Consider the following 24,427-nt stretch of genomic DNA (forward strand, 5'->3'; position numbering starts at 1 on the left):
GCCAAAAAGAATTTAAAAGAGAATGAGCTACTCTAAACTGGCTAGTTTATCTTCTCTCTGCTTTCCTGCACTGCTCAGCAGAATGGGTACCCAAGAGCAACATTGGATTAGTTATGGAAAATAAAAGAAACTTGCATGTTTTGCACATATCAGTGGTAATTATTCCATTTTTTTGAGCTTACTACATTTGAGGTATTTTCAGATGTAATCTTACTGATTGTAAACCTTATTGCTCAGAAACTGTTTCTGTTCAGAAACAGGGAAGTTCCATCTAAAACGAAGTCAATCAGCTTGAAGATCCAGAGCTGAGTTTTTTTTTGTTTTTTTTTTGTTTTTTTTTTTTTTAGTCTTTGGCAAAACACTAATCTGATGGCAAGAATTTATTGTGTCGAAAGAGATTTCTAAACAAACAAGCAAACACTTCTCTTTTTATATCAAAAGGAAAGCTTGGAGCACTGGGTAGAAAGTCTTATCAAAAGGGTAAGATGGAAAAAAGGATTTAAGGCTAGAAGCATACAACAGTCAGAAAGAGAAGGAATGTTTCCACTTAAGAGATTTGGAGAGGAAAGAAAGGCTGAGTGAGGCCAGAAGTTAGCATCGTCATATATCCTTTCAGGTCAAATCTTGGGAATCAGAAAACAGGGTGGTACATCTAGGTGGGCATAGGGAAATCAGAAGACATCAGAGCTAGTGACTAGCTTTTCTAGTCATATCCAGTAGATGAGGGATACTTCTTCACTTTGACCCACAGTCAGATAGGGCCACACCTGAATCGATTCAGGAGCAAGAGAGCAGCACTGGAAAAGACAGGGGCTCCATGACTTGTGTGTAGTACAGAAGTGTGAGAAAACCCAGTGTACTTCATGTAGGAAATACAGAAGATAGCCAAGTAGGGGACAGGTGGCCCTGCTATGGGGCTGTCTTGACAAGGAACAGAGTAATGTTACAGCAGAGGCTCCTGGTTTAGTGATCGAATCTGAGGGCAAGATGGAGGATGTGGCTGAGAACCAAGAGCATCTGCAGCCCCCAAAAGAGCTAAGGTGGGGCCATCAGACCCCAACTATGTCTAGAAAAGACACCAGCTGATTCATTACCCAGGGATTTCAGTAAGTTTTGGAATCTAACTGAAAAGTCACACATGTCAACTTAAGGCCCTTCCCTCATTTCTTTTATAAGGATTTATAGTCTTCCAAACATACCTGACTACATCTTGGGTAGAAAGGGTGATGAGAAATCTTAAAGCATTCAATATTTATCCCCCAAGACAAATTTTTTTCTAAAAGAGACTGACTGTTTTAAAGCCAGAAACTAAGATGCCTTTAGCTGGAAAGTTTAAATTACTTCCCCTCACTACCTAGTATGACAGAGGCTCAAAATCAAGATGAGTTTAATCACAGGAAAGAAAGGCCAATAATGCTAGACTAGATAATTTGGACAAACCCTCCCATTGAAGACAACTAAAATATATATAGGATATATGCATATATGAATAAAAGCATCATCTAAAAATATAAAACTAGCAACTCTGAAAAGTGACATTTTGTAACTTCTCTATGAAAAGTCTAGATGTGTATTTCTTTATTAGCTAGCATGGGATTCATTGAACTTCTGTGTATTCACGTCTTTCATCAGTTCTAGAAAATCTCAGCCATTATCTTTTCAAATATTTGTGTTAAACAGAAAATCTTCTAAGGCAGCTAGAGAAAAGAGAGATTAACTGAAGGCATAACAGAATTGTAGCTAATTTTTCAAAAGCAAAAATAGAGACCAGAAATAGTGGGAGGATATCTTCAAGGTGATGAAAAATATGACACCCAACCTAGAAGACTCTACAGAGTGGAGGAATTCTTCGGATCTGAGGAAAAAATATAGGAAATTTTGAATAAACAGAACTGAGTTAATCATGCACAAAGGAAATTCTAATGGGTATTCTTCAGATTGAAGGGAAATGACCATGGATGGAAGGTCAGAGGTTTAGAAAGAAAGAAAGTATGTGTTAGTCTCTCAGTTGTGTCCAACTCTTTGCAACCTCATGGATTGTAGCCCACCAGGCTCCTTCTGTCCATGGAATTCTCCAGGCAAGAATACTGGAGTGGGTTGCCATTTCCTCCTCTAGGGGATTTTCCCAATCCAGGGATCAAACCCACGTCTCTTATATCTGCTGCATTGGCAGGGGAGTTCTTTACCACTAGCGCCACCTGAAATGAAGAGCAATAACATGTTCATTAAATGAACATTGCATAAAATAATAATAAAGCTATCTTGTTTTTTGGTTTGAGTGAGCTATCTAGAGAAATGAAATATATGCAGAAATAAGCAGATACATTGAAATGAAGATAAATATAGTTATATAGTTAAAGTGTTCTCAGGTCTTTCCCTTGTTCTGGAAGAGGTTAAAATGATGGATTAAGGAGGCATGTGGTAACCTCTGCTGTAACTATTAAATATTAACAAATACAGAAGCAATATATAATTTCCAAACTAATTGGGAGGATGGAATGATAAAAAAAACTGAATAATGTTCAAAAGAAGGATACACCTTTTGAAGTCTGCATTATCCTTAGATACAAACTTTTATTATTAACATATACCTACATTCCTTGATTACACCAACGGAAGGATGTGTTACATGAGTACAAAGGAAAAAGTCTTCAAAAACATTGAGAAGTAAGGAGAACATGAATTCTACATATGATTTAGGGGATTGTGGGGTGTTACAAGCACCCATTTGGGAAAAATTCAAGAGAAGAAATGTTCACAAGGAACATTCACTGTTGATAATGTAAAAAAAGGTTGTTTTCCATGGTGTGGAGATTTCAGAGGACACCGTTGAAAGGATAGCAACAGGCATTGGATTAGCGGAGAGCAGTGTAGTAGGAAGGCATAGATGACCAGAGCAGCTTCAAGACAGAATAAGAATAAGCATAACAATAGAAGGCATGCTGAATTTAGCTGACTGATAGATTTTCTAGTTAATTAGTCTCATAAACCTTCTGGCATATCTAAGGCCTGTCAGAGGCATCAGCCATGGGTAGGGTGATCGAGTTTCTGAAAGATCCCTGATCTTGAAAAAATGACCTTCAGATGGTCTAGTTGGTTCCCATGACTCACTGAGAAAAGGACAGCAACTGTTTGATGTTCAGGTGACTTCAATAATATCTGCCCTGAAAGTTTGCAAAATTGTAATTATTTTCTAAAACTATGTCTGTTAAATTGAATTTACCCTTTCTCAAAAGCTACATATTTTGGGGCCATGTAAATTCAAAAACTCAAGGTCATCTTTTCAAAAAGAACAGAAGAGTTCAGTAACCAACCAGCTGAATTATGTGGCTCAGGACAGCCATATAAATCAATACAGAATCCTAAAAGTAGGCATGCAGAGTAGTAAGTATCTTATCATCTCTTTCTTCCTCTTGAAATTCTGGTTTGTGCTCCGTGTTCAGTAATGATGGACTTACCCTGACTTCCCACAAGTCATCTAATAATGCAGTATTTTAATAAATTCATCAACATGTTTCATTTTAGAACATACATATTCAATTCTGTATGTATTCTATATTCTATCAGTGGCAAAAAGTGGACTGTGAACTTTATTCCTTTCAAGTTTGACTCTCTATTGGGATAAATGGTAAGACTCTAAGGTAGTAAAGGAAACAAGAAACTTGCTCCTCTGGTCATTAAATGAATTGGATGTGGCAAGAGTATTGCCTTGGGAGTAATGGCTCTTACTTCAATGATCAGTCATTATTACCAGCTCTGCAGTGAAAACCTCTGAAGAATTTTAATGGTTTAAAATCATTATTCTATGATAGAAAATCTAATTTGAATTCTAGAATCAGAAATTGCTTTGGAAATACTTGATAAAATATTAAGGGTCTGGTTTATCCTGGTGTATTACATCTTCTAAGTAGAAATGGAGCCAAGAGGTGATGCATGGGAAAATCATTGATCATACTGCTCCTTTCGGAGAAGGCAATGGCACCCCACTCCAGTACTCTTGCCTGGACAATCCCATGGATGGAGGAGCCTGGTAGGCTGCAGTCCATGGGGTCGATAAGGGTTGGACACGACAGAGCGACTTCACTTTCACTTTTCACTTTCATGCATTGGAGAAGGAAATGGCAACCCACTCCAGTGTCTTGCCTGGAGAATCCCAGGGATGGGGGAGCCTGGTGGGCTGCCATCTATAGGGTTGCACAGAGTCGGACATGACTGAAGCAATTTAGCAGCAGCAGCAGCAACTGCTCCTTTAATGCAGTTTTTATTTTCTGCCTTTTGTGAATCCTAAAATAGGGGCTTTCCAAAGGCAAAAAATCATGGGTTAGTGAAAGGATTTATCTCAAATTAGGAAAAAGGTTATGTATGCATGAAAAAAGCATATACTTGTTCTGTCTATCTCTATACTCACATCTATGTATTTATCTATTGATCTGTAATTTTTGGAATGGCTCAGTAAATTAATCTAATTCCATTGTCTGGATCAATGGAAGAGAAAACCCACAAGCAGATAGCTGTTAATCCGTAAACCGGAGCGTGGTGAAGAGATGTTTCTATTTGAAGGCAAAGATTTACTGTCTCAGGTAACTTGTTTCACTCTGAGCTGCTTTTCTGGCTCTATTGGTCTAACAAGCTTGAATTATTTCCTCATCCTTCTTTAACATTAAAAATTATTTTGTAGAGTATTAAAAATAATATGTTATAGAAAATTGCAAAAGTACATAAAAATATATAATGCATTGGAATGGATATAACTATCTTAACATTTAATTATAGCTTTCTTAACATTTTAGTGTTCTTATATGTTAAAACACAAACACACACACACACAGACACACACACACCCCTATGCAGTATGCTGATAATTCTCAGTCCTGGCTTCACATTAAATGTTATCATCAATACCACTATATATGTAATGATAATAGTGAAAGTTAAAAAAATTATCAGTTTGTTCTATGAAAGAGGAATTGAAGCTCCAGTCATTTGAACAGTGCTTAAAGAAGGATCTTTACCCCTACCTCAAAAGATTGATTAATAATATACACTTATTTTTAAGTTAAATTTTAAAGGTTGAATATATGTGAATATATGTTTCTAACTTTGGTTACTTCACTTAATATTGTAATTATTTCCATGCCATCAAAATTCTTAGTAGTTGTCATCCTTAATGACCAGAAAAATTCCATCTTGAGAAAACATCAAAATTGTTTATTATTTGTATTTATTCTCCAGTAATTAAACATCAAGGTTATTTCCAAAAAAATATACAACGATGAACAATATGAGCTAAATCTTTATATATACATGTGATTATTTCCTTAGGATAGACTCCCTAGATATGGACTCACTAGATTGAAGAAAGGAAAGTGACACCGCTTGGACTAAGAAAACAATTCATTGGATCCCACAGCGGATTTCCAGTAGCTGCACAGTGTCAAATGGCCACGCCCAACTAGAAGTCAGGAAGAGAGAAAAAGTCTGCTGAGCCAACAAATGGAGTCCATTCCTATGGTTTTACAATTTTTGTACACACCTTTTATTCTTTTCCATGGAACATAGTCATCTTTTCTCCAAGTTCAACAACCCCAAAGTCTTATGCAAGTATAACTTCCAGCCTGAAAACATTAATCTCTGGGTGATAAACAGTTTTTTTTGCTTCTGGAATATGGTTCTCAGGGGTTCAGCAACATATAAACAAAAGCAATGGCTATTAATCTTTCACATTCATCTGAATCAGCTAAGAGCTTATTAAAACAACTTGGTTGCTCCCACACCAGTGTTTTTGATCCAGTAGCTCTAGCTGCTGCTGCTGCTGCTGCTGTTAAGTCACGTCAGAGTTGAGCCCAGAATTTGTGTTTTTGACAAATTGTTGATAATGCTACTAGTCCAAGGGTCACATGTATTACCTATAGTTTGATATCACAACCAGAAAGCTGACATTAATATAATCTATCTCACTCAGATTTCACCAATTTAATATGCAGTCATTTGTATGCATATGTGTGTGTCATGAGATATGCAGTTTTATTACATGTGTAGACTTGTGTGATTACTACCCACAGTCAAGATACAAAATAGTTCCAGCCATGAATCCTTTGTATATCCTTTATAGTCACCTACACCTCTTTCTTTCACTTGATCATTCAAAATCTGGCAACTGCTAATCTGTTCTCCATCTCTGTAATTTTGTCATTTCAAAATGTTTTGTAAATGATAGCCTTTTGAGATCGGCTTCTTTCACTCAGAAAAATTCCTTTGAGATCCATCCAAATCCTTGTGCATATATCAATAGTTAACTCTTTTTTATTGCTCAATAAAGGTCAGTTTTCATTCCAATCCCAAAGAAAGGCAATACCAAAGAATGCTCAAACTACCACACAATTGCACTCATCTCACAGGCTAGTAAAGTAATGTTCAAAATTCTCCAGCCAGGCTTCAGCAATATGTGAACCGTGAACTTCCTGATGTTCAAGCTGGTTTTAGAAAAGGCAGAGGAACCAGAGATCAAATTGCCAACATCCTCTGGATCATCGAAAAAGCAAGAGAATTCCAGAAAAACATCTATTTCTGCTTTATTGACTATGCCAAAGCCTTTGACTGTGTGGATCACAAGAAACTGTGGAAAATTCTGAAAGAGATGAGAATACCAGACCACCTGACCTGCCTCTTGAGAAACCTGTATGCAGGTCAGGAAGCAACAGTTAGAACTGGACATGGAACAACAGACTGGTTCCAAATAGGAAAAGGAGTACGTCAAGGCTGTATATTATCACCCTGCTTATTTAACTTCTATGCAGAGTACATCATGAGAAACGCTGGACTGGAAGAAGCACAAGCTGGAATCAAGAATGCTGGGAGAAATATCAATAACCTCAGATATGCAGATGACACCACCCTTATGGCAGAAAGTGAAGAGGAACTAAAGAGCCTCTTGATGAAAGTGAAAGAGGAGAGTGAAAAAGTTGGCTTAAAGCTCAACATTCAGAAAACGAAGATCATGGCATCTGGTCCCATAACTTCATGGGAAATAGATGGGGAAATAGTGGAAACAGTGTCAGACTTTTATTTTTTTGGACTCCAAAATCACTGCAGATGGTGACTGCAGCCATGAAATTAAAAGACGCTTTCTCCTTGGAAGGACAGTTATGACCAACCCAGATAGCATATTCAAAAGCAGAGACATTACTTTGCCAACAAAGGTCCATCTAGTCAAGGCTATGGTTTTTCCTGCGGTCATGTGTGGATGTGAGAGTTGGACTGTGAAGAAAGCTGAGCGCCGAAGAATTGATGCTTTTGAACTGTGGTGTTGGAGAGGACTCTTTAGAGTCCCCTGGACTGCAAGGAGATCCAACCAGTCCATTCTGAAGGAGATCAGCCCTGGGATTTCTTTGGAGGGAATGATGCTGAAGCTGAAACTCCAGTACTTTGGCTACCTCATGCGAAGAGTTGACTCATTGGAAAAGACTCTGATGCTGGGAGGGATTGGGGGCAAGAGGAGAAGGGGACGACAGAGGATGAGATGGCTGGATGGCATCACTGACTCGATGGACGTGAGTCTGAGTGAACTCCAGGAGTTGGTGATGGACAGGGAGGCCTGGTGTGCTGCGATTCATGGGGTCGGGAAGAGTCGGACATGACTGAGCGACTGAACTGAACTGAACTGAATATTCCTTAGCATAGATATACCAGGATTTGTCTAAATGCACGTGTTATAGAACAGTTGGGTTTTTTTCAGCTTTGAACTTTTACAAGTAAAACTACTATAAACATCCATATACAATATATGTCTGTGAATATAATTTTATGTTTACTTAGGATCCATTCCTGAGAGTGAAATTTCTGGAGTATACAATAATCATGTATTTAGTTTTATAAGAAACCTATAAAATTTTTTCCAGAGTGGCTTTACCATCTTACAGTCTCACCAGCTATGTATGAGTGACCCAGGTTTTTCATATCCCTACTATCATTTGGTGTTGTGACTCTTTAATATTTTCATTTTTCTCATAGATAATACAAGATATCTCATTGTGCCTTTAATTTTCATTTCTTTTATACCTAAGGTGTTATCAAACATAAGATTTATAAATATTTTCTCCCATTCTGTGGATTGCTTTTTCACTGTCTTGATAGTATCCTTTAATGCACATAAGTATTAAATTTTTAATTTATTTAAATAAATTTTTATGTGATCATTTTTATAAGTTTTATTGAATTTGTTACAGTATTGTTTCTGTATTATGTTTTGGTTTTTTGGCTGTGAGGCATGTAGGATTTTAGTCCCCTGATCAGGGATCAAACCTGCACTCCCTGGCAGGTTTTAACCACTGAACTGCAAGAGAAATCCCCAGAAGTTTAAATTCTGACAAAGTTCATTTATCTATTTTTTCTTTTGTTGTTTATTTTTTTGGTGTCATATCTAAGAAATCATTGCCATTCAAGCTCATGAAGATTTCTCTCCATGGTTTCTTCTAAGAGTTTTATAATTTTGACTTTTATGTCTAAATTTTTAGTCTATCATTTGGTATGTTTGAACCTAGTTTTTGTGTGTTCAAAAATTGTTTTCATTATCTTAAAATACAGATAACATAAAATTTCCCATCTTAATCTTTTTAAAGAGTAAAGTTCAATAGTGTTAAATATATTTGCATAGTTGTACAACCAATTCCTGGAATTCTCTTCATCTTGTAAAACCAACATTTATATGCTTATTAAACAACTCTTCATTTCCCCCTTCACCCAACCCCTGGTGTCTGCCACTATAATTCTTGTTTCTGTGAATTTGACTATAAATATTTCATATAAATGGCATCATATTTGCCATTTTGTAATCAGTTTAGTTCTCTTAGTATAATGTCCTTTCATTTCACCTACATTGTAGTATCAATATATGTCAGAATTTCTTTCCTTTTTAGAGTTGAATAATATTCCACTGTATTATAACCACATTTTGTTTGACTATCTGTATGTCAACAGACAATTTGGTGCCTCCATGTCCTGGCTATTGTGAATAATGCTGCTGTGAACATGTGTGTTAGTCGCTCAGTTGTGTCTGACTCTTTGCGAACCCATGGACTGTAGCCTACCAGGCTCCTCGGTCCATGGGATTTTCCAGGTAAGAATACTGGACTGGGTTGCCATTTCCTTCTCCAAGGGATCTTTCCAACCCAGGGATCGAACCTGGGTTTCCCACATTGTACGCAGACGCTTTACCATCTGAACTATAGGTGTACAAATAATCTCTTTGAGACTCTGGTTTCATGGCTTTGGGGACATACATGCAGAAGTTGAATTGTCAGGTCATATGGTAATTCTATTTTTAATTTTTTGAGGAAACACCATAGTGGCTGCATCATTCATTCCCACTAACTGTGAACAGGGTTCCAGTTTCTGCACATCCTCATCAACACTTGATAGTTTCTGGGTTTGTTGTTGCTATTGTTTTGTTTTTTGAAAGTAGCCATTCTAATAGGTATGAGATGGTATCTCACTGTAGCTTTGATTTAAATTTTCCTAATAATTATCATATGAAAAAGAAGAGTTATTACTTTGCCAACAAAGGTCTGTCTAGTCAAGGCTATGGTTTTTCCAGTGGTCATATATGGATGTTAGAGCTGGACTGTGAAGAAAGCTGAGTGCTGAAGAATTGATGCTTTTGAACTGTGGTGTTGGAGAAGACTCTTGAGAGTCCCTTAGACTGCAAGGAGATCTAACCAGTCCATCCTAAAGGAGACCAGTCCTGGGTGTTCATTGGAAGGACTGATGCTGAGGCTCAAACTCCAATACTTTGGCCACCTTATGCAAAGAGCTGACTCATTGGAAAAGACCCTAATGCTGGGAGGGATTGGGGACAGGAGGAGAAGGGGATGACAGAGGGTGAGCTGGTTGGATGACATCACCGACTCGATGGACATGGGTTTGGGTAAACTCCGGGAGTTGGTGATGGACAGGGAGCCCTGGTGTGCTGCAATTCATGGGGTCGCAAAGAGTTAGACACGACTGAGTGACTGAACTGAACTGAACTGAATAATTAGTGATGTTCACATTTTTTTCATATGCTTGTTAGCTATTTATATATCTTCTTTGGAGAAATGTTTATTCAAGTCCTTCAACAATTTAAAAATCAGATTGTTTGTTTTTTTTGTTGTTAAGTTGTATGAGTTCTCTATATATTCTGGATCTTAATCCTTTATGAGATAGATAATCTGCAAATATTCTCTCCCATTTCGTAAGCTGCCTTTTTTACTCGATTGATTGTATCTTTCACTGCACAGCAATTTTTAATTTTGATTAATCCTTTATGAGATAGATAATCTGCAATATTCTCTCCCATTTCGTAAGCTGCCTTTTTTACTCGATTGATTGTATCTTTCACTGCACAGCAATTTTTAATTTTGATGCGGTCCAATTTATTTTTACTTTTGTTGTCTGTGTTTCTGCTATCCTATCTAAGAAAACATTGCCAAATTCAATATTATGAAGATTTCCCCCTATGATTCTTTCTAAGAATGTTAATGTTTTAGCTCTTATATTTAGGTTCTTTGATGCTTCATATAGTATCTTTGATATGTGAATGTATCACCTCTAAAAAAGTCAAACAAGGAAACTAATAAATTAACAACTTTAAGGCTTTTATTGGGTTAGAATTAAACTCATACAGTTATTTGGGGAAAATTGACAGCTTTGTAATATTCAAACTTCAAATATAGGACATTATTTTGTAAAGTCATTTATTTACAGAATTTTTAATGTCTGATTTAATATTGGACATTTTCTTCAGTAGGCTTTTCAGGTTTCATGTATTATTTCTGGGTACATTATATTTTAATGCTTACTCTAAATATCATATGTTCCTACTATTATTTTTTCACTGTTTATTATTGATTTTGAAGAAAACTGGATTAATTGTATATTTCACTTTGTTCTTTTGTATGGCATTTGCCTTTCCATAAGAAAGGGAGAAATAAGAATACATATTTTTATTTTCTTTAGAAAACAATGGACGATTTTCACTTAAACAATGGACGATTTCACTTAAATTCCCTTTTTGTTATACTAGTTCTAATGCATTTTCTAGTTGTTTCTCTAGAACTGTCTGTGTGGGGAAAAAATGCATGCATTCATCTCTATTTCTAGATGTTTTTATCTATCATTATAATCCTAGAACATCAGCTTAAAATTATTGGAGACATCAGTAAGATGGTTATCTCTGAATTAAAAATACATTGTTTTCCTTCATGTCTAGAAAATACATGAGGAAAACTCCCTTCAAGTTGCCAAAAAAAAAGTGTAATAACCAAAAATAAAATATTGTCCGTCTAATGGAAGGAATGTAATGCAAGAAAGATTAATGATTTTATTCACTTATCTTACCTGCATTAAAAGTATAAATAAAATGTATTTTAACACAGACCTGACATTTACTAGCCATGCAACTTTGGGCAATTAACAACCACTGTAAGCTTCAGCTTCTACATGTGAAGAGTATTATAGTCCCTACTTCCTGAGCTTGTTACAATAATCCAGATGAAATGCTTGGAACAATCCCGGTGAAATGCTTAGTGTCATGCATGATACATAATAAGTATTTAATTACTGACATTATTGTCACTTTTTGGATAAGACATCTAGGGCAAAGTTATCATGCCTGTTTTTACCTAATTGAGCACTAAAGATTTTAGTTTTTGAATAGATACAGACAAAGAGGAAATAATAAAGTAGAGAAATAAAAGAACATGGCTATTTGTGATTTTGGCTTTGCCTGATATCACTGAGGAATGATCATTAGTTTTGCCACTTATCATATTCCTGTGTCTCAGAATTGGAGATAAATAGAAGGGAGAGGTGAAGGTTTGTCTCCCTTTTGGCGGGGGAGGGGGTGGTTTCTATGCCATTTTATTTTGGTTGTAGAAATGTGATTTGTAGTCTAAAAATGTTTCTTAATCCCTTTTGATTGACAATGCAGGTGTTGGAAATCTTCCTTGGATTTGTCATACGGCCTTCTCATTTGACAAAGTTGTAACTAATTTTTGTCATTTTGTATATTGTCATAGATTTTTAATGGTGAGATGGGTGTGAGTTGAGTTGTATTAGGCAATGCTGTTATGTTGCTATGCAGAGAAGCATCCCAAGGTTTGTAGAGCAACTCATATAAAGTCACAGGGCGTGTAAATGTGAACATTTGTATTTAAATTTAGATTTGTTTACTTTAGTGTGTAAGTTTCAAGAGTCAGAATGAAGTTTAAGAAAGGGGTCAGTAAAAGTGAGGGAATAGAAGCCATATATAGGAAACCAGATTTTATGAACTTGGAGGTGGAGCATTGCTGTATGATAAAATCCAAAGTGTGCCTGTATCATCTTGTAACTCAAGTGAAGTGTTAGTAGATGTCATTGGAATTGAGGAATTCTATGGCCAGGGTACTAGGTGTTAAGTCAATAAGCATGGGAATGGGATTGGGTAGGGGACTGGATGAATAGGAAGATTAGCTCATTGACTGAAGTCATCAAGAATGGTGGCATGATCTGCAAGTGTAGTGACCTGTAGTAAGAGTGGTAAAAAGCTGTCTTGAATTAATAGAGGAGTTTGGCGCAAGGAACATTAAGAACTATATAACTCCTCATGCCCAATTAATGAGAGGGACTTCCACTGGTTGAAAAGATTCATGATGTAGTTGTATTATCACAGCAAAGCCATGTTTCAGTTGAGGCAACAGCTGTGGAAAATTCTGAGATGATATAGACTAGTTTGTCTCACAGTTTGAGTATTCTCTTGTGGTGTCTTGGGTCCTTGTGGGAGTGTACCCCCTTGGCTTCAGATTAAAGCTGTCTCTGTGTCAATGGAATTCAGCACTCATTTCCTGTCCTCACATGATTCTGTCAACACAGATTAAATTTCTTTCCATTTCCTTGATATGAAAAAGCTTAGATCCCAAGAATTCCTCTATTTTTGTTCACTCTGCTTTTGGTTTTCCCCAGCTAGTTTTCTTTTTCTGAATTATCTTGAAATTCTCTCATTTTATCTTGGGAGCAACTTTCCCTAGCCTTTGATTCTTTTTAGATTAATGTAGCATAAAATATATCCATCTGCAAAGTCAATTACAGATAGATATTACAGACTTTGAATACTGTGAATTTACAGTCTTCATTCTGCAAGAGGAGAAAGTGCATTTTCTCTCCTTCCAGAATGAATAATACCCTCCCAATTTACAAAAAGTTGGTGGAGGGTTTTTTTTTTTCTTTAATTCTTATATATTTAATTAAAAATTAACCATACCTCTTGTCTTCTCTCCAGGAAAGAAAAGAGGAGAATAAAAATCCATCTGTTCTACTTTCTAATTAGTTGAGAATTCACATAGTGATATACTTTGAAAATATTTTTCCAGCTTTATTTATGAGTATGTCCTTTAACACCAGGATTAAAGTCTTTTTCTCCCTTTCTAGCAATAATGCCTGGCATTCTGTCATAGAATGATATTACATAGGTCAAACTGATTTATCCTTCCCAAAGTCCTGCTTACAATTCTCTTACAATTCTACAAAGATCTTGTGATCTTTTAGTATTTTATAAATGGAATGATTGATTAATTTGGTCTATTCAGGTATCGAAGTTAAGGTGACCAGGTTATAATTTTTAGGACTATCACTTTATTTTCTACTTTAGGAGTAGGCCCTACCCATGTTCTTTCTGTGTTTTTAAGCTTCATAGCTGTCCACCATGTGTTCAGAAAGATTGTTTATATGATAAATTCAGGACAGGCCTTAAATATTCCTGGATCTACCTACCAGGGCATGCTGATCTGAAAACATCCACTATATTTAATCTCTGACTCATTTATCTCCTATTGTGGATGAACTTTGTATCCTATTGCAAAGGTGGTAGAAACTTGTTTATCTGACCACAATTGAACCTTTTTACAAGCTTCCTACTCAAGTTCAGCTTTAGAAAAAAATAAAAACAATTATCCACACGGGAACTCTATAGTTCACAGGTCACAATCTCCCTGTCCTGAGATTAAATGATAGAAGAAAATTAGTGGTATATGGAAAAACTCAGGAAGATGCCCAATAGTGGAGTACATATAATTACTTTCCTATGAATCTCTATCTTTTGTTGCTGTAGAGTATTTGGAAATTGGCCAAGGAGGCTTTGTTTAGCTTCACTTTTCATATCAAAAGAGTTCACAGTTATGTTCCTTTGTTCTCCCAGTAAGTCTAACTCAGAAGTTTTCCTAACTGGGATTTCTCCCTAATATGACAAGTTATACTTATTTAATTGGTTTATTAAATGAGCTGCACTCAGTAGAATGAAGCAGAAAGCACCTTTATTTTTTTCCCTTGTTCTTTGGGTTATAACACATATTTCTAGCCCCTGGAATAAAATCGCAGGCAGGTCCCAAGTTTTTTCCATCTCACTAAATAATTAACATCACAGTATAGTCAAATATCAAAAGTTCAAAATCCCATTCAGTTTAACATCTTTTCTTCCTCAGTTTAGGCGTACATCAGGCTTAGAGGAGGGCTTCCCTGATAGCTCTGTCAGTAAAGAATCCGCCTGCAATGCAGGTAGATGGGGGTTCAATCTCCAGGGAAGATCCCCCAGAGAAGGAAACAGAACCCACTCCAATATTCTTGCCTGGGAAATCTCATGGACAAAGGAGCCTGGTGGGGTACAGTTCATGTGTTTGCAAAGAGTTGAACACAAACAGTGACCAAACCACACCACTACCAAGCTTAGAGGACTGAAGGGATGGGAAAGGGAAGGGCTTTCACCTTTTTCCTTTCCTTACTTCATTGCATTCTCCATTTAATAGTTGCTATTTTGAGGCTCTTTAATATTAAAATAGGGGAAAGAAAAGGGGCAGAAAAGTCCTTAACTTTTAACAAAGTGATGCTGTTTCTCTGTGGCCAGTTTCATCCCTCCTCCACTTCTACATCCATGAGGCACCTTTATCCTCTTATTGTTGAGGCTGCCTCATTCTAGCAGTGGATTTTGGTAGGACTTCTGGCCGGCTAATCAACTTGACCTTGTCACTCCACTTTGTGGGGTTTGTATCTGATCCAAGGAAGACAGACCCCCTGCCCTGCTGTCAGTAGATGTATAGCTTACAATTAATACATTTTTTTTCTTCTTTAGGCAGCTCCAGTTGCCAGCAAAGTCCCACGGACAGAGGAACCTAGCCCGCTACAGTCTATGGGGTTGCAAGGAGTTGGACATGACTGAGTGACTGAGAACATGCAAACACACACACACACACACACACACACTAATAATCACAAATTGCTTTAATTACCTTTTAGACAAGGTAAATTAATAATTCACCCAAGGTCACACAACCAGTAAGAACAGAGCCTGGATTTGAACCTAGACAGGGTTGCTCAGCCCTAAAGAATTCACCTGCCAATGTAGGAGACATGGGTTCGATTCCTGGGTGGGGAATATCCTCTGGACAAGGAAATGGCAACCTACTCCAGTATTCTTACCTGGAGAATCTCATGGACAGAGCAGCTTGGTAGGCTAGAGCCTAAGGGGTCACAAAAAGTCAGACGTGACTTAGTGACTAAGCAACAACAAGTGTTTTATGCAGAGATCACTTCAGCCTGTTCTGCTGCAGACAGCCAAGCTTCCCAGTCTTCCTCATGTTCTGGTTCACAGAGAAACTGAAAAGTATTTTTATGGCATGATGGGAAATCGAAACAAGGCTGCTTGCAGAGCAGCAGACTGAGGGCTGCATCAGACTTGACTAAAGTGCCCCAGGGACTGAGGGGACTAATCTTTTGGTACATCTGTAACTCGTGGAGATCTGCCTACCCTATATTACCTCTAGACAAGAGTACAGTCTGCATATAGATTTTTTAATAATATGGGAATTTGATGGGTGCTAAAGGTAACATTTCAAATCAGTGAAGAATATATTATTTACTAATGATATAATATTAAAATATTTTATTTTATAAAATTTATATTTCACATAACTATAAATATGTATTTTAATATATAATATATTTTATAAATAACAAAAAATAAATTATTGATGTATTGAAACAACTGAATTTCCCTTTGGGGAAAAATATAGTCATGTACAGATGTGAGAGTTGGACCATAGAGAAGACTGAGTGCCAAAGAATTGATACTTTTGAACTGCGGTGCTGGAGAAGACTCTTGAGAGTCCATTGGACTGCAAGGAGATCAAACCAGTCAATCCTAAAGGAAATCAACCCTGAACATTCATTGAAAGGACTGATGCTGAAGCTGAGGCTTCAACTTTGGCCACCTGATGTGAAGAGCCAACTCAATGGAAAAAACCCTGATGCTGGGAAAGATTGAAGGCAGGAGGAGAAGGGGGTGACAGACAATGAGATGGTTAGATGGCATCACTAACTCAATGGACATGAGTTTGAGCAAGCTCTGGGAGATAGTGAAGGACAGGGAAGCCTAGTGTACTGCAATCCATGGAGTCACGAAGAGTTAGACACAACTTAGCAACTGAACAACAACAACAACAACACTTCCTCCCCACACCCACCACGTCCTTAACCTGAATTTTCTAAAGAAGATACAAAAACAAACATAGAAAGAAAAATACTGATAAATGCCTATAGATCAAAGAGAAGAAGCTTCCCAAACAACAACAAATATTCTAAACAAATTCAAAAGACAATTGGAAGATTGTCTATCAAATATATATATATAACACATCAGGCAAAATACTCATTTTCTTAGTACACAACTATTATAACAAGAATTAACAAGAAAAATGCAAGCTTATAAAAAAAATAAAAAATAATTATCAAATAATATAAATAGGTATTTTATAGAAAAATAAGTACAGATAGATTATAAACATATCAAAATATGGTCTACCTCATTTATAAATGAAAAAAAATGTACATTGAGTGAATTCCCTAGGATTCTAGTGGCTAGGACTTGGTGTTTTCACTGCCATGGTCTGGGTTTAGTCCCTGATCAGGAAACAAAGATCCTGCCAGCCACATGGCATGGGCCTCCCCCTACCACCTCCCCCAAACTTACTGGAACAAGCAAAGAAAAGAACACAAAAGAGGTTATTTTCTACCTATCAGCTTATTAAAAAAGATTAAAATTGGATAATATAATACACACAAATTTGTACAAATTACCCTGTGGAGGACATTTTAGCAATATCCATTAAAATTCAATATACACAAAGCTTCTCATCCAGGTATTCCACTTCTAGGAATTTATCCAGTTTTATACAGGTCTGAAAAGATGCATATGCATGTTGTTGCAGCATTATTTGTAAGGAGGGAAAAATTGGGTGGGGGACAACCTAACCATATAGCAATGGGGAAATATTACACACTTCTTAAAAAGATAGATGTATTATTAACAAATACAGGATAAATCATATTCCTCCATTTGTGTACAACAGTAGAATTAGATATATTGCTATTAAAGCACATATACATATATAAATACATGGAAACTCTGCAAAGGTAAGTAAGAAACTCCAAATGGAGGAAATGTGGTGTTGCAGAACTGGCCAAGGGCCTGGAGTAAAAAGGAGCTTCCTTTTGTTCTGTTTGAAGTTATTTCTCCCTGCATGTGTGCTAGTTTATTTTTTTTAAGGGCTGATAACAAATTATTCTTTTCACTAAATTTTACTTAGTTATTTATGGCTGTACTGGGTCTTCGTTGCTGTGCACAGGATTTTCTCTAGTTGTGGTGAATGGGTGGGGGGCTCCTTTCTAGTTGTGGTGTATGGGCTTCTCCAAGTCACCACGTGGCTCAGACGGTGAAGAATCTGCTTGCAATGCAGGGAAGCTGGGTTTGATTCCTGGGTTGGGGAGATCCCCTGGAGAAAAGAATGGCTGCCCACTCCAGTATTCTTGCCTGGGAAATCCCACAGACAGAGGAGCTTGGCGGACTACAGTCTATGGGCTTGCATAGAGTCTGGGATAGGACTGATTGACTTTCACTTTCATCCTACCCTGGAATTATTTACACAGAGGAGATTATTTGGAGTGAATTCATAGCCTAGAGTTTGGAGTTGAAAATCCCAGGCACACTGTTTGTTCATTTTGTGGCTTTAAGTAGGGTAGGAACCAGCTAGAACTAGTATCTCCTTGAAGCCCAAAGGTGGCTACACCTAGGAGGGTAGGGTTGATCCACAGATGTGAAGCTAAATAATCTCTATCAAGGCGCTTTTACCTCAGTATGGGGCTAGGAATGGGCAGGAAGCATTATTAGAGCTGGATGGAGTTATTGCAAATGGAGGAGTTATTAGCAGGTTTCAGAGAAACGAGGGGATTAGCCTGCTTGCCATCTACAGAGGCAGTAGAGCTTACTCTGTGTCTTTGCTGTCCCAGAGGAAAGGTGGAGTAGCCATCATAGCCTACTGTGGGGTTGGGCAACCAGGAGATGATTTTGGACAGGTTCCCTTTTTTAACCAGGCCAAGGATGGAAATGATCAGGTAAAGTTCACCACTGTGAGGATTCAGAAGAGAGCACTCCAGGGCTAGTTGATGAACTTCATCTTAGAAAGAAACAAGGACCTTCTCAACTTGCATCAACAGGAAGAAGTACCCTGGGTATTGACTGTGCCATAGCACTGAAGCAGACAAGAATGGCCAGTCACAGTATAATCTCAGCAAAAAGGAGAGTTCCTTTTTGGATGTGCAAGACTTTGGTGCAGAGAGGCTCTGCAAATCCGTCTTAGTGCTGGGAATGCAAGGCATCCGCTGGCTTGCTCAAGGTTCAGAGTCTTGCCAGTCTGGCAGCAGGGCTCACATTCTGGCCAGGATGTCTGTGTCTCTATCTCTGTTCACATCTGCCTCTATGCTTTTCGTCTTTCTTATCTATCTATCAGTCTGACTGTCTATCTGTCTATCTGTCTGCCTATCTGTCTGCCATAATTTGGGCCATTGTTCATGTGCACAAAACAAACTATCATGGGTGCTTGCTCTCAGTGGTGTCTGACTCTTTGCGACCCCATGGACTGTAGGCCAGCCAGGCTTCTCTGTCCATGGGATTTTCCAGGCAAGAACACTGGAATAGGTTGCCACTCCCTTCTCTAGGGGATCTTCTCAACCCAGGGGTCGAACCTGTGTCTTCTATGTCTCCTGCATGGCAGGTGGATTCTTTACCACTGAGTTACGTGGGAAGCAACAAACTATATTGGGATGTAAAATGCTTAGAACATCTTCCCAATTACCAAATAACTAATGTTGTTGTTAAAAAAAAATTGCTTTGTTTACATGCTCTACCATAAACTTTATAGTCACAACAAATACTACACAACTATAAACTGGTTATAAAATGCCATAGTGGAAATAAAAAGACATAGTGAAAAACAAGGCAGTTTTTTATAATGAACTGCTACATTTCAAGTAGATATCTGATTGTAAAAAGTGAGAAGATGAAATGGAAGGAGAGTTGAAATAGTCATTATTTGTCCCTGGTCACAGAAGGTGATGATGTGAATGTACTTAGTGACAAGCAAATTGCACTGATGTGGTAAAGTCAATCTATTCTTGGAGGCATTATTTTTCCTCCTCCTGCTGGATAGACATACAGGATCATATGTGCTTCCAAAATAACCCAGTCTCATCTCACTTCTTTGAAAATTGTTTTAGTGAAATAGCTTCCTTAACCCACAATTTTATGGATGAGATGGATGAGTTGACAGATTCAAGATTGTATGCCTTTAAAGTAACAGGGGAGAATGCATACACGTATATGTGAATCTGATTCCCTTTGCTATATACCTGAAACTATCACAATATTGTTAATCGTCCATGTATGCGTGCTACGTCACTTTTGTTGTGTCTGACTCTGTGCAACCCTATGGACTGTAGCCCCCCAGAATCCTCTGTCCATGGGGATTCTCCAGGCAAGAATCCTGGAGTGGGTTACATGCCCTCTGTCTCCTGCATTGACGGGTGGCATTGGCAGGTGGGTTCTTTACCACTAGCACCACCTGGGAAGCCCATTAATTGGCCATACTTCGATAGAAAATAAAAAGTTTAATAAAAAAGAAAAAAATAACAGGGGAATTAGCACATTAATAGAAAACCCACAACTTCTTTTTAAAAATGTAGCTAAGGTATTTCATCACACTGTCTAGGACTTCCAATACAGTGTTAAATAGAAGAGATGAGAGATGTCTTTGTCTTATTCCTGAGCTTATGAGGAAAGCATTTAACATATCCTTATTGGATTTTAGCCAATGTCCTTTTTTCAGACTGAGACAATTATTTTTGATTCCTAGTTTCTGCAATTTTTATCAGGGATGAGAATTGAATTTGTCAAATGCTGGTCTGCTTTTTATTGAGAATATTATGCTTTTTTCCTTTCTTATTATTGTGTCAATGTGGTAAATTACATTGATTGATTTTCTCATGTTGACCTAACTTGCATTCCTAAGACAAAACCCCACTTGGTCACGGTTATGTTGCCCTTGTTCTATGTTTTTGGATTCCATTGGCCAGTACCTTGTGAGGATTTTTGAATCTGTGTTCATGAAAAATATTGGCCTATAATTTTCTTGTTTTTAAAGTTCAATTTCAGGTTTTGGTATCAGAGTTATGCTGGCCTCATAAAGCAAGATGGTAAGTGTTTCTTCCTCCCATGAAAGAGTTTATGCAAGATTGGTATTCCTTTTTTCTTGAATATTTGGTAGAATTCAAGAGAGTTCAGCCATCAGAATCTAGAGTATGTGTGTTTTTCTGTGTGGGGGACAGTTTTAAATTACATATTTAATTTCTTTCCAAGAGTTCTGCCTCTACTTCTTACTCTCTGCTCTACATGGATCGTATTTGTTTACTCAGCATTTATCTTTTCTGGGGGAATCATCCTTTCTTATTCTATGGGGTCATAGAAGAACCATCAGTCACTGTGTTTTAGACCTCTACTTTCTTGGAGGTTGTCAGTATGTTAGCCAAACTGACATAGCAAATTGAGACCTTTCTGCTAGAAAAAGCAGGCAAAGACTCTTTCCTTTACTGTAAAGGTGCTAGGATACTGTGAGTTTAGGGCTGCCAGTGGCCATTTTCCCCAGTCACAGGGAGGAAGAGTGTCTGTGGTTAGAAGAGAGGACCAATTCATGGAAGGAAGCAGAGTTAAAGATGGAAAGAAGCCTGATTGCATCACTTAGATGCCCAGGGCAAATCATGTCTAAAACTAGATCTATTTTTAGACTTTTCAGAAACATAAGCAAATAGATTCTTAAATTTTTTTAATTATAAATTAAGTTAATTTGAGTTGGGTGTCTACATTTGTAATGAAAAGAAACTAGACTAAAACAGTCATAAGAATCTGCACTCTTGGGCTTTCAATCTTAATCTGTGGTTTGGTGTTAAGGCACTTCCTTCTGTCTTTGCTCACTAGGTAGGAGGTGAAGAAAGGAGGAGCAGGTGTACGGATGGTTGAGAAATATTCCTTAAAATAAAGTGCATTGAAAGACTGACTCTGATCTTATTTTGGAGGTCAGTGGGGAAACATGTGACCTCAAAATACTAAATGATTGCTAAGAATGTATTTTACATGAAATAGGCCACTTTCACCTTCTGAGATGGCCCACCCTCTGTCTGTGGAGTGTGTTTCTCTGTAAATAAACTCACTTCCTACCTGTCACTTTGTCTGTCACTGAATTTTTTCTGCAGTGAGACATCAAGAACCAGAGCTTCATTAAGTCCTTAAATTAGGTGTGTGATTTCAGCTAAAAAACTATGGGTTCAAGTTCTGATCTGGGTTTTGGCTGGGTTCAAGTCCCAGTTTCAGTATCTTTTCATACTAGTGGACTACACTCTAGCCACTCTGATCTACCTGGATCATGTGGGGCTTAAGGATCTTTCCTCCCAGGGGTCTTGGGATTCTTGAATAAACTGGTCAGCTTTCTTGAGTGCTACATACAAAGGGGTCTAACCGGGAAGGGCCTTTATAAAGCTTCACCAGTTTCCCCCAGGACTTGGCTGCCTGCCTGCTTTTTACTTGCATACATAAAAAAAGCTACCATTCAAATGATAACCCACTTAACAAGAGTGTGCTCCTAGATAAGTTATGCCTCAATCTTGGATGAGGAGGCGGCTGCCATGATTTAAATTTTTCCTCATCTGAGGCACCAAACATCTTGGCCGTGTGCTACCACTAACAGGGGATTTGAGGGCATACAAAAGGAGGTATGAACTTTTGTTCATGATTCTGTGTGTTCATGTTGAGTAGGATTTTCTCCCAGTTCACCCCAAAGCAAATTGGACCTCTGTCCTCTGCCCTCTCCTGTTTAATTCTGAAGATATTCAAATCAAACTGACAAGCAACACGTTAGCAAAAAAAAAAAATGCATACTCACTCATGGGAGTGCTCAGAATGAATAACAGAAACGGGTAGTTAGAAATTGAGGCTTATATACCATGTTGATAGGGGAAGGGAAAAAAAAGAAAAAATATTGTAGTAGAGCAACTAGATTTACTAGAAGCATTTGCTCTTGGCTTCAGGAATGTTATATATTTCCCAGGTAGCATTTGTGGACTGACTTGTCCTGTTATGGATCTCATTCTTATGTAAAAGAGCATTTCAGATTTCAAAATACTGACCTGGCTGTGACTTTTTTTTTTAAGGCTACTTTAAGAGAGAACTTAAAGCTAAGTTGGTACATTGGACGTCTAAGCCTGAGAGTGGATGATAGCACTGAGAAAGGATGGAGACTGAGGAGAAAAAAGGGCCTCATTCAGATTCGTGAGGAACATAAATATTTGAAAGATGAAGAAAGGAGGAGTCTGCAAAGGTGGCTGATATAGAGCAGCTAACAATGTAAAGAGAAAATTTCTGGGAAAAAGAAAAGTTATCTTTATTAAATGATTGAGTGAATCAATCATATAAAAACTGAAAAGTGTCTATTAGATCAAATCAAAAGAAGGTTTCTGGTGGTTTTAATGAGCATCTTTTTTTTTAATATAAATTTATTTATTTTAATTGGAGGCTAATTACTTTACAATACTGTATTGGTTTTGCCATACATCAACATGAATCCTCCATGGGTGTACACGTGTTCCCCATCCTGAACCCCCCTCCCATCTCCCTCCCCTTACCATTCCTCTGGGTCATCGCAGTGCACCAGCCCCAAGCATTCTGTATCATGCATCAAACCTGGACTGGCGATTTGTTTCATATATGATATTATACATGTTTCAATGCCATTCTCCCAAATCATCCCACGCTCTCCCTCTCCCACAGAGCCCAAAAGACTGTTCTATACATCTGTTTGATTATGCTCACATAGCTAGTTAGCTGCAGACCTGAGATCTGAAGCCAGGTCTGTCTGTCTTTAAAACTGACATTTGTAGTGCCTGGGAGGGAACATCTCATTGTACTTGACTTTCAAATTCAATCAGCAAATGTCATCAGACCTTCAAGAGATTTTTTAACAAAAGTAATATTCTTTAATATTAAGATGAAAATAGTTTTCAAACCAGTAAATGTCACTATGTCTGAAAATAGAATCTTTATTCATGTATAAGGATGAGTAATGCTGTAATTTGTTTCAGGATCCATGTCATGGAGCCATCTTAATGCTGAGTCTATTACACATGAATTTCTTTTTGTTATTTGAAGCACAGAGGTCCAAAGCAGATTCAAGTAACAGTCTACTGAAGCCGGGAAAAGGATGGAGAGTGATGGAGGAAGGTACTGCCAGAGGAGATGATGTTTGAGCCAGGACATGAGTGCAGTGAGGAACAAAGCCATGGACATAATCAGGGATTTCTAGCAGTGGGAATGCAAGCACAAAGGCCCCGAAGTGGAAAAGGATTTATCAAGTGGAAGGCAGAGCAAGAAGCTTAGAGCCTCAAGACGTGATACTATAGTAAAACTACTCCAAGGTCTTAAAGAATGCAATCTCTAGCCTGTCTTTTATCCTTTGTCCATATTTTAAAAAAATCTATTTTGAAAAAGAAATCTCACAGAGAAAAGTTCAAGTATAGCATGGTAATTTTTTCCTTTGAAACATTTGGGAGCAAGGAAATTGATGTGGCCCATTGCCCTGAATTTTTTTTTTTTTTCCACATTGTGTGGCTTGCAGTTCCCCAATGAAGGATCAAACCTGGACAGTTGGCAGTGAAAGCAGTCTTAACCACTGGACCATCAGGGGATTCCTAGCTCAAATTTTTAAGTGTGTATTTTTACAAAGAAAAATTGGTCCCAGAGACATTTTGAGAGAACTATATGGAATTTTTTCAGAGTTTCATAATTGAATTTATTAAATATATCTAAGAAGAACAATGTTTATCATACTTACAGTAGACTATATGCATAAAAATACAATAAATTAACATAAATACTCATCGAAAGTTGATAGTATAACATATTTTACTTTTATAGGTACTCAATTTAAATATTTGTAGAGTACGGCTTCTCTGGTGATCAGACAGTAAATATTTGTTGAATGAATGAAAT

At 37.5% G+C, this 24,427-nt stretch overlaps 1 long non-coding RNA gene across 1 annotated transcript in view; it reads left to right on the forward strand.

Moving 5' to 3' along the window:
• Positions 1-24,007, forward strand: part of LOC129653249 (uncharacterized) — a 58,134-nt gene extending 34,127 nt beyond the window's left edge. Inside the window, exons 2-3 of the long non-coding RNA XR_008715003.1 lie at positions 22,594-22,760; positions 23,588-24,007. This is a non-coding gene — a long non-coding RNA (uncharacterized LOC129653249). The remainder of the gene's footprint in view (positions 1-22,593; positions 22,761-23,587) is intronic.
• Positions 24,008-24,427: the final 420 nt, after the last annotated feature.

Source organism: Bubalus kerabau, chromosome 5, assembly GCF_029407905.1.
Source record: "Bubalus kerabau isolate K-KA32 ecotype Philippines breed swamp buffalo chromosome 5, PCC_UOA_SB_1v2, whole genome shotgun sequence".
NCBI classification, from domain to species: domain Eukaryota; kingdom Metazoa; phylum Chordata; class Mammalia; order Artiodactyla; family Bovidae; genus Bubalus; species Bubalus kerabau.